Source organism: Panthera onca, chromosome A1 (assembly GCF_046562875.1).
Source record: "Panthera onca isolate mPanOnc1 chromosome A1, mPanOnc1 haplotype 2, whole genome shotgun sequence".
Classification (NCBI taxonomy): domain Eukaryota; kingdom Metazoa; phylum Chordata; class Mammalia; order Carnivora; family Felidae; genus Panthera; species Panthera onca.
The window spans coordinates 181147605-181159732 of NC_138339.1; positions in this window are offsets into that span (position 1 = coordinate 181147605).

Here is a 12128-nt window from a genome sequence, read left to right on the forward strand (position 1 = left end):
TATCAGAGGGGAGGTGGGTGGAGGGAAGGGTGAAATAGCTGATGGGGATAAAGAACACACTTGTGATGAGCACTGAGTGACGTACAGAATTGTTGAATCACTATATCGTACACCTGAAATGAATATAAGACTATTTTTAAGTAACAGCCTTTTTAGAAAATAAATACTAGACTGACTTTTTAAGTTATCAACTGCTTCTCTCCCAGTTTCCTCAAAAGCAATTTGTACTTTGAAAGTATCTGTTGTATTGACATAATTAAGTCTGATAGAAACCTGAAGGCTCATATAAATAAGGAAAGGTTACAATAATTCCACCCTCTTTTCTTTTTCACCATGCAGGTGACTTCTACACAGTCAGCTCACATTTAGAAGAAAATCATAGTATGTAACCTATGAACCTGCCTTGTAATGGCATATTGCCCATAGCTATAACTCCTAATTGAGAAAATGGAGCATAAAATTACTAAAGAATCATAGAGAACTAATATTTAAAATCACAAGAAAACTTAATTAATTGAGAGAGCAATCAACAGAAGTAAAGAGTGTTATTTAGAAAATGATTATATGAACTATGATAGAGGTGAAGATGGGGAAAAGATAAAACACAGAATGTCATTAATTTCATTACTTTTTTATGAAGTTAGAAAAATTAAATGCCGTGACTTTAATAATGTTCAAATGAAAGAATGACAGCTTGAATACACTGTAGAGCATTAGGTCTCAGAAAAGATTGTTCAGACCCAGTTGTCTAATTACGTGTTTAAGTGTTTTTTGGTATAAAAAGTGCATTTAAGACATTCCCACAAATCTTCCTTCTGCTTCCCCAGCCCCATTACTGACATTCTCTCCTGTCACAGGAGACCCTGTTTTGCTTTACATCCTTTCAACTTAGGACTCTCCCTTTCAAATTTCTCTTCCACTTAGAATCACTATTTTGCCAATTTTTAAGATAATTAGAAAGTACGGTAATGGAAATTGCCCTTCTTTATAAAAAGCTTTTTTACAAAGTAACAGAATTTTTCTATCCTTCAAATTTAGTATTTTAATTGCATCTTGTTTTTGATTTCCTTTTAATGTCTCGTGAGAGTGTGTAAGACCTGAACTGCTCTCATCTGCCTTCTCCTTCGTAATCACAAGCTCATAAGACCACCACAGGTTCATATATAATGCTAATGGTACAACATCAGTTTTTCAAGAAGGCAGTAATGATACAGGCCAATTTGATTCCCAAAGATATCTCACTCTGTAACTGCTCATCATTATAGCCATTTAAATTTTGCAGATAATCTGATAATAAAAAGAAAAGATGTCATCCTAAAATTGAAAATGTAGTAAAAGACAAAGTATTTCCATTATGTCTGTAAATTATATCATTGATATCCATCATATATAAAATATGAAACTTCTGTATTTCTATAAACACAATATTTAAACACAATATTTATTCTCCCTTGTCACTAAACACTTGAGGCATACAAAACTTATTACAAAAATTTAAATGTGAGAATATATATAACTAACATTGTTTTAGCAATCACTGTAGACTAGTATATTTTTTAAATATTCAGATGCATTTGCTTATTTAATTTGCAAAATCACCCCCATAAAACCATAGTACAATTTATCCCCATTTTACAGATGAGGAAATTGGGGCTGCTAAGTACTGAGGATAGCTTGGGAAAGAATACAAGTATGTTTTGGCTTCACAGATCATCTATTCTAGTGGGGAAGACAGCCAACACCAACAAGTAAAAAAACAACTAAATAGAGAATTTCAAGATAAATGAGAAGGTTACAAAGGTACAGAAATAATAGGCAGACCCCGTGCTTCAAATAGCAAGATGGAGAAAGCTTTCTGAGGAGTTGACATTCATAATGAGACCTGGAGGAAAATAAAGAACCACTTATGGAAAGAATTGTAATGAAATTATTTTAGCATAAAGGAATACCAAGTGCAAAAGCTCCAAGTGAGGGGGACAATCCTAGCCCATAGAATAGGCAATTGACAGAAAGACAGTGTGGCTGGGAATTTGTGAGTGTGTATAATTTAATACAGCTAAAAGGAAAACCAAGGATCATATCACTTGGGGGTCAAATCAGGCAGAGCTTTGACAGCCATGTTGATGATTTGTGGCTTATCTTAAACTCATTAGAGGTCATTGTGGATTGAAATTGTGCATTTCTTCCCATGCTGAGCTACCTCCTTGTTCATGTGATTTTATTTTCTGTTTTTCTCTTCCACAATATTTTGAGTTAAGAACAAGGTCTCTTCTTCCTTTATTTATCCATAGACCTAGCATCATACTGGTGAAGTGTTAGGGCATAATTAACTCTAAATGAATGATTTACTTTAGAGGATTTAATAATGGCTGTTTGAACTGACTAATGTACATGAATTACCATCAGAGATGCAGAAAATTTTAACCCAGTTTCACAATCTTGTACCAATTACTACTCTCCAAAAATAGTTTATAGAGTTAATTGAATCTCTAATTGTACATTTTATATAGTGTATTCTGGGTTTTCTCATTAATAGAGACAGGAAATATACCAGACACCAGATCTGCTTAACATCTTTTACAAAACATCAAACATGTATTTACACATGCAACAAGGAGCTGAGATTTCTTTAACTGCATTGCTCTCATTGTTTACCATTATTTTCCTCAGATATTAAAAATGTAGGTCTAAAACTTGTTACATTAATATGGACCTTTCTGTCTGAGAACTCATACCAATGAAAATTCTTCAGAAGGCTTTAAGCTTAATATGCCTTATTTAGTGTCTTGCTCAAAATCTATAGTTTTGATCTCTCTTCAGTGCAGTTATTCATATTCATTCCCTAACTTTATTATTTCTCACAAAAGAAGAAACATCCAGCAAAACATCTGCCTATAATTGTCATTTGTGCTGATTCTGAAAGATATAGAATAAGGCACAGAGATAGGGTAAATGTGACAAGGTGGTTCTTTTCCTTATGATTTTATCATCATTTATTTTATAATCCCTGTTCATCACTGTGCTAGAAAGTCACTTTGACCCTAAGTGAAAAAGCTCAGACAAACTTCTTTTCTAACCTTGAATGTCTTCAATTTTCATTTTGTAGGGTTTTTTTTTACTAATTTTGAAACAAATTTGCTTTATTAAATTCTTCACTCATTACCTATATTACCGGATTTTGTGCTTTGAAATTATAATTGTCACTTTAGATCAGGTTTTCATCTAGTTTTACATATGCTCCTCCACCAGGGTAGAGAAAGACAAGACTGATAGAGAGCTCTGACCTGACTTTGAAGTGAGTGGATAGAGAGCCATGTTGAAAATCAGTCTTAGAGCAGTGAGAACATAACAGAAATTTCTCTCTCCTTCTTTTTTTGAGTAGACTGCTTCACACTTTATGCAATGTTTAATAAGCCTTTAAGCTTTGAAGGAATGGACCCTCCTAGCTAAACTGCATTTTTTCTACATGTTTGCAGTATTGTCTCATCAAATTTAGATGCAACTTCTTCAAGATAGTTTAGAAATCCAGAACTTCTATTCTAATTCCATGGCAAACTTGTATTTCATTTACACTGATAGAGAAAGCAACTTTTTCCCTAACTACTTCTGTCCCTGTGTGCTAAGTCTCTCAGCATTTACTGAATAAAGGATATGTTCTTGAGCATACATTTAAAACAACACCGAGATGCAAATTTTAATATTTTTCTCTCTCATAATCATCTTTATTACACGTTTTTAAACATTTCTCTACCAACATTACAGGATAGTTTTCACATCCATTCCCTTGAAAAACAGTTAGCAATATAGCAAACTACACTCACAACATTTATTACATGTGTTTTCTTCCTATTTTTTCAATGTTTATTTATTTATTTTGGCAGAGAGAGAGAGGCATGTGGGGGAGAGACAGAGAGGGACAGACAGACTTCTAAGCAGGCTCCATGCTCAGTGCAGAGCTCGACGTGGGGCTCAAACTCATGAACCATGAGATCATGACCTGAACACAAACCAAGAGTCAGACGCTCAACCAACTGAGCCACCCAGGCGCCCCTACATGTGTTTTCTTCTTCTTCTTTTTTTTTTTTAACGTTTTATTTTTGAGACAGAGAGAGACAGAGCATGAACAGGGGAGGGTCAGAGAGAGGGAGACACAGAATCAGAAACAGGCTCCAGGCTCTGAGCTGTCAGCACAGAGCCCGACGCGGGGCTCGAACTCACAGACCGCGAGATCGTGACCTGAGCCGAAGTCGGCCGCTCAACCGACTGAGCCACTCAGGCGTCCCTGTGTTTTCTTCTTTATTGAGATATAAGATGTATTAGTAACTAGATAGTTGTTAAATGTTGACCTGAGATTGATGGTAAATTTTATTTTCAGAAGAAGCCGCATACGTCAATGTGTCTGTAACAGACACCGAGAAGACTCCGAGAAAGACTAAGAATTATATAAAGAAACAAATTGTAGGACACGATGAAATGTTGACAATTTAACCCAATTTTTTAGGTTTGGCACAGAAAATTTAAGTTAATAAATCTAAAGAATTCATTCGAAACAATAAGTTTTACTTTCATTAAATGGCATACATATCATATTTTAATGTGTCTGTCTTTATAAAAATGACATTATAAATAAGTTCAAAGTGGCATGTTATTATTGTCTTACTGTAACAAATACTTTATTTAGCACATACAGTATGTCAGACACTTGTTTTTTATTTTATTATCTCATTTAATCTTCAAAATTATGCTACTATGTAGCATTACGTTCATTTTACCAATTGTCATAAAAGTAAATCATATGGTTTGATTCTGTGCCTTGTAAGTGTTCTCACCCATAATTTTCTCATTTTAAACTCATAGGAACCTGTGAAATAGCACATGATTTCCATTTTGGAGGTTAAGAAAAACTGAAGCAAAGTTACTTTGCTGGTACCCAAGAAAAAATTTAAGACTCCTTACTAACATTTGTTTTAAAATTCCTAACAACTGTTACTTCTCGTACTTTATACTCCCTCTATGTATATCCAAAGATACTAGAACCAATTGTATTATACAGGCCACTTTCTTTTCTGTATAGAATAATACATTGGGGTGTGCCAAAATAATTAAAAGTCTTTATTTTGAAGATTGGCAGTAAATTGAAAGATTCTTTAAATGTTGAGCTTATCCATTCTTCTATTGAACATTGATTACCATGAGAGCCAGTGATTTTAATGGCATTTTACATAATAATTTCAACTTAAATGAGATTTTGAATATTTTAATAAACTATGTAGAATTTTCAATAGAATCTATAATTGGCATCTCAAAGTAAAACTTTTCCTTTCATTTCTTTATGCTTGAGCAAGTTTCTAAAGAACATTTATATGAAATGCATTTTAACATTTTAATTATTGATATTAATGTTTGACACCAAAAGTTGGTAAATTCAGTTTCCTAGACTATGGCCCTCTTCAAAGAGATACTTAAAAGAATATATTGACCCAAATAAGTAGGTTAGCTTTTCAACGGAGCCTTTTAAACTCCTGTCTAATTGCTTCTGTAAAGGTATTATTTTGAATATTTTTAGTGTAAGAAAATATTTTTCCATCAAAGCTGAAATATATTCCTGGAAATAGCCTAAAGCCACCATGATTTGATAACACTATAATAAATAGCAGTTATTACCCAATCAGGTTTAAAATATCAGTTGACTATTATGAATCACATCAGCTGTTTTTAAAAGTCATTACCATCTCTAGTGTTTCCCCAAATTTGGTCTAATTTATATGTTTTACACCCAAATTGTGATTATTATAAAACATATGTCTGAATATAATGGAATAAATGATTTATAAAGCAATCATTCTCTCTACTGCTTCACTGCTTGAATTATTCATATTTGATAAAGTATACTTAATTAAAATTATCAATATTTTACTTGAAAAATTGGAAGAGACAGTGTAAGGAAAATATTGACAGACTCAATTGTACCTATGACTTGTAACATCTTACCTGAAGTGAAACTAAGAACATGCAATAAAGGGAGCCTGGGTGGCTCAGTTGGTTAAGCATACGACTTCGGTTCAGGTTATGATCTCACAGTTTGTGAGTTCAAGTCTCATGTCAGGCTCTGTTCTGATGGTTCAGAGCCTGGAGCCTGCTTCAGATTCTGTGTCTCCTTCTCTCTCTCTACGCCTCCTCCCTCACACTCTTTCTCTCTCAAAAATTATATATATAATAAATTATAAATAAATATTATATATATATATATATATATATATGAAAATGCAACATCAAATAAATGTTGTAGGGCTCAAATCATCTTTTTTCCCATAAATAAATATGAAATGGGGACTTCAGAGACTAAGCATATTTATAAATTGACAAATCTTAGATAGAATGTTCCCATTGTGATAATAAAGAAACATTAATGAAGTCTCCAGAGTAAACAAGGCACATGAGACCATTTTCATGAAGGTCCCCTGATGGTTCCAGAGATTCCTGCTGAGACTGGATTCCTTGGTGTGCCCAGTAGACAATTATGCCTGGAACACGGATGTACTCTAGTCATTTTAGCATTAACTGAGTTACCATCACATCATTAGCACCATCACATCTATTTCTGCATCAAGAACATTCAAAAGCAGTAGAGATATGCCCATGAGAGTCCTGCATTTCTAGGACAAAAGGTTGAAAGGAAGGAAGAAAAAGACATAAAGGGAGCAATGCTCTATGTTGACAGAACTTAATTTTATCAACCTCATATAGCTTGGAAAGCAGGCTAGGAATCAGGAACAAGTGTTGTTACTTTTTTCCAGCATTAAATGCCTTTTCTGGGGAAATTTCTGTAATGGTCTGGATCCTGCCAACAAATACTGTCTCATCAGTACCATTTCTTACTCTTTAAAAAATGTTTTTAATGTTTATTCATTTTTGAAAGAGAGAGAAACAGAGCATACATGGGTGAGGGGCAGAGAGAGAGGGAGACACAGAATCTGAAGCAGGGTCCAGGCTCAGAGCTGTCAGCACAGAGCCCTACACAGGGCTCAAACTCATGGACCATGAGACCATGACTGGAGTTGAAGTCTGACGCTTAATCAACTGAGCCACCCAGGCACCCCAGCACCATTTCTTATTCTTAAACATAATGTGCAGGCCAAACTTTAATAGTAATTCCCAAATACCTCATTCATCTTACCCCCCAGGTCTTTGCATTTGTTCTCATCTTGTAGTGCCCTTCCTTCTTCAGATAATGATTAGGCATTCTTCATGTCTGAGCTTCTACGTCAGTCCTTATGGAAACAAATTTTTTGTTATTCACAAAGCCTGGGCTGTATCACCTAGTCTACCCTTTGCCTGTGTTTATCCCCATCTTAGCATTGACAGCTCTTGGCTCTCATGTGCCGGACGTCACAAAGACTGTGGAACTATAACGAAAGATGGGACTGTGTCTGGCTTACCAATGTTTTTCTAATGCTAAAACAACACCTAGTATACAGGAGGTAATCAATAAATGCTTCCCTGTATGTATGTGAGATTATCAATGTGACTGTAAAACAACTACCTAACCACTACTGTATATAACAATTTGTGTGTAACACATTGAGTTCCAACACAGTACACCCAAGGAGACTTCCTCTTAACCTCCTTTGGTGTCTGACCATCTATAGAGAGGACATATGCTTGCAAACACATGAGCACATCTTTTAGTATTTGACCCCAAAACAATCTTGAGTTTTTCAAATACTTTACAAATTCTGGAGTTTTACACACTAAGGGGAAGAAATTAAATAACATAAGAATTATACAACATCAAAAAGTTAAGCCACCAGTAACTGAATGATCAAACACACACACACACACACACACACACACACACACACAATCAGTCTCCTGAGCCCAAGTTTGGTGAATTTCACTCTTTCAGAAACCGTTGTCCTACTTATTGCGTAACAAGAATATCCATAGTGCAAATCCCTCAATTCTTGTCCCAACTGGCTGAACTGCTAGCACCATAACCGAATCACAAGTCTATCTAGGCAGACTGGATTCAAATGTTGAAAACGAATAACACTATATTCATTTTAAAAACCTACAAGATCCATTTTTAATGTCCATTTATCGAACACACTTTTAATTTATAGTAGAATTAACATCTCCTTCACCTATGAACATTATTCCCTATGTATGTGTTTCAATTTGAGGAAGACAAAGAATAAGTCACTAGAATTTCCAGGAATTACCCAGACTGTGAAATAGTTGCATGCATATAGTTACTAAAATCACCTGTTTTATTGGCTGCTTTTCCTTCTTTTAATACAGAAGCTGTAGCCTCTTACTCAATCCTACTCTAAAAATTTCCAGGGATGTCCTTTTCAGGATCAGAAATATGTCCACTCAAGCTATTATCTTCAGAGTTCTAACGTCTCTCACTATGTATGTTAGCTCTCAGTGGTATCTGCTACTGCTCTGTTGTCATGAGAACTTCTTATCATTCCAGTCCAGGCTCTATTTGGAGGTACTTTCTCCTGTGGAATGAATCACTGTGATGCAGGATGCAGTGTGCTCCCACTGCAGAAGCAGGTGTGGATAGATAGACTCAACCTAATCTATACAACCAATTCTAGTATCTGCATCTGTAAAGTAAAATGAGGCGAAATGAAATAAATAAAGATAAAATGGAGATGCTATCCAGGGACGCCTGGGTGGCTCAGTGGGTTAAGCCACCGACTCTTGATTTCGACTTAGGTCATGATCTTATAATGGGTTTGAGCCCCATGTTGGGCTCTGCGCTGACAGCATGGAGCTTGCTTGGGATTCTCTCTCTCTCTCTCTCTCTCTCTCTCTCTCTGCCCCTCCATGCTATGCTTGCACTCTCTCTCTCTCCTTCTCAAAATAAATAAATAAACACTAAAAAATTAAAAATGCAAATGCTATCCAGTGCAGCATATTGAACCTGGACTCCAGAACCACATCCTCTGGGTCCAAATCCTAAATCTAGAACTCTGTACTCGTGTGATCAAGAGAAATTTAATTTAGCTGTCTGTACATCAGTTTTCTCACTGATAGTGGATATTTAAATTCTACTTATGTCACAGCTTTGTTATGCTTAAACCATATAATATTTCTAAAGTTCCTAGAACAATACTTGGAGTACAGTGCTTCATAATACATGATGATTTTTAAAAAATCAGTTTTAAATAACCATCTTTGAAAGTGTCATCCCATAACACTGGAAAATAATGTTCTGCAAAATAACCATAGCCACATTATGACGAAGTAATTCTGTACTAAAATTGATTTACGTGATACTATATTGACAATATTATTTTTTGTCTAGTGATTTATTATAGATTTTACTTTATTTTAAGTTTTTATTTAAATTCCAGTGTAATGTTAGTTTCAGGTGTACAATTTAGTGATTCAACCTTCCATACAACACCCTGTGCTCATCACAAGTGCCCTCTTTAATCCCCATCATCTATTTCACCCATCCCTCTCACATCTCCCCTCTGGTAACCATCAGTTTCTTCCTTATAGTTAAGAATCTGTTTCTTGGTTTGCCTCCCTCTCTCTCGTTTTTCCCACTTTGTTCATTTGCTTTGTTTCTTAAATTCCACATATGAATGAAATTATATAGTGTTTTAATGGTAGCAAGTGAATTTTGTAGATCATTAAGAGGGGATAGAGTATGTATTGTTTACCAGTTTGTGAAATCCTCTTTTTCACAAATATTTTATTAATATCTCTTACAATTTGTCCCCCATATATCACAGATTGGGAGATTTGCCTTATAAATATTGTGCTAATAAGGAATGTCTCCATATTCTATACTACTATATTCAAGATTTATAAATTATCATTGAGCAATTTTTGCTACTTAATTACAGTGTCTTCCACACAGTGTAAAAATTATGAATAATGCACTTGTAATGCATAAAAAGATAGTAGAGTTCAGCAATGACATATATTATTTTCAACATTAAAAATTATTGAACTATATACTCTGTATTCTAAAAGCCAGAAATACTCATTTGCTCATATACAGAATATACCAGTGGGAATTAATTATAGTCTAAAGCAATTGAGAAAGTAGACAATACCAAGTCAATTCTGTTCTTTATACCATATAACTTTTGAAATGTTTTAAAAGTGAATGGTTAAGAAGTAATAGTTTAATAATCATTACAGGTCTAGAATGATAAACAGGTAACAGCAGATTTGGGTATGAAGACTCCAAGTTATAATTTTTCCTGACTTTGCTTAGGCAGATTGGAAACAGGCATTTATATTGGCATTATTCATCAATAAGAGCTGGAACATTGAAATTTCTACTTCTGTTCATATGCAATCAATTAATATAATGCATATAATATGCAATAGAAAGCATATAAGAAAGTAAAATTATTTCAGTATTGAAGTAAATATTTTATGAGTAATCTCAATACTATGATTTTACATTTTTATGTTTGTCCTTACTGCATTAGAGATAAAAAATTTATCTCACAAATTAACATAAATTGATAATGTGCCTTTTATGTCCTTAATAAAGTTAAATAAAATAATACATATATGTATAAATAATACATATATAAGTGTGTATTTGTGCATATTTGTATGTTTGGCATTACAGCTCATTTAACATTTTATAATAGTTACATTTAATTTTTACAAAAACCCTATAAATGTATGCATGACATTATTGGTAGTTTAAAGATGAGAACCATTTAGGTAACTAAGATTCAAGCTCAAATATTTGATATTTTGTATAGAACTCTGAACCAACTGAAAGTCTCTTCATTGTGACTTGTACATGAAAAGTAAAATCAAGTATGAATTATACATACTCAGATACATCACACAGACTGTGATAATCTGTAAGAATGTTGATATTTACTCTAGTTATTAATTACCTTTAATAATTCATCTTAGTGGAAAATTGTTTCTTACATATTGAAATTCTGTAACTCAATAAGAATTGTCCTTCCCATTAGATACATTAAGATAATTTTGTTAACCTGAGTTCGTCATGATTTATTGTTATAAATAATTTAATGGTAAATAGTATTTAATTATGCATTTTTATAGGCACACTGTTTAACTAATCTGTTACTAGCCAATAATTTTGTTATGGAAACCAACTATCCAAACATTACAAAACATAAGAAATAAAATTATAGATTTGACTTTGAGCTAACATGTGGATTTCGTATTTTTATTTGTGGATTTGTAGTTTTAGTTGAAACTGAACTCATCTTTTGGTCAAACATTCTATAGACAAATTATTCCATGCTTTTTTTGTTCCTCTGGAGTTTTTTGGTTTGTTTTTGTCTTTAATGAACATGCTCCACCTCATGCTTTGTACTTCTGGTTTATAGGCGGCCTCCATGTGGTTGATTTTTCCACCATATTGTCAATTCAATCTTTTGAGCCTTGTGTTATTTAGACATACAAATCTATATCTATCTTCATTATTCTATCAACTTTTATTTTTTTGATTACACTTTCCTGATCTTTCTCTCTTATCTGTACAGCAAATTTCTATTCATTCTATTTTGCTGATATTTCAGCTTTTCCCATTCTGAAAATATTGGTATAATTAGCAGCTCATTTCCAGGACCTCCTTTTTTTTTTTAACACTACATAGACTTCCTAGGCAAAAAATACCCTCTTGAATGGATTTACTGCCACATAGTGGCTCATAATGCACATGTCCAGCACAAATGTCTTTCCAACCATCTACCCCACAATTCAAACACATTACACATTAAGTTAATATTTTACTCAATATTTGTTCCTTCCAGGGCTCCTTCTCTCATCAAATGACATGCAAATTAATGTTTATATTAAAAACTTCAGGGGTGCCTGGGTGGCTCAGTCGGTTGAGCATCCGACTTTGGCTCAGGTCATGATCTCACAGTTGGTGGGTTCGAGCCCCATGTCAGGCTCTGTGCTGACAGCTCAGAGCCTGGAGCCTGCTTCAAATTCTGTGTCTCCGTCTCCCGCTGCCCCTCCCCCACTCACACTGTGTCTCTCAAAAATAAATAAACATCGGGGCGCCTGGGTGGCTTGGTCGGTTAAGCGTCTGACTTCGGCTCAGGTCATGATCTCACGGTCCGTGAGTTCGAGCCCCGCATCCGGCTCTGTGC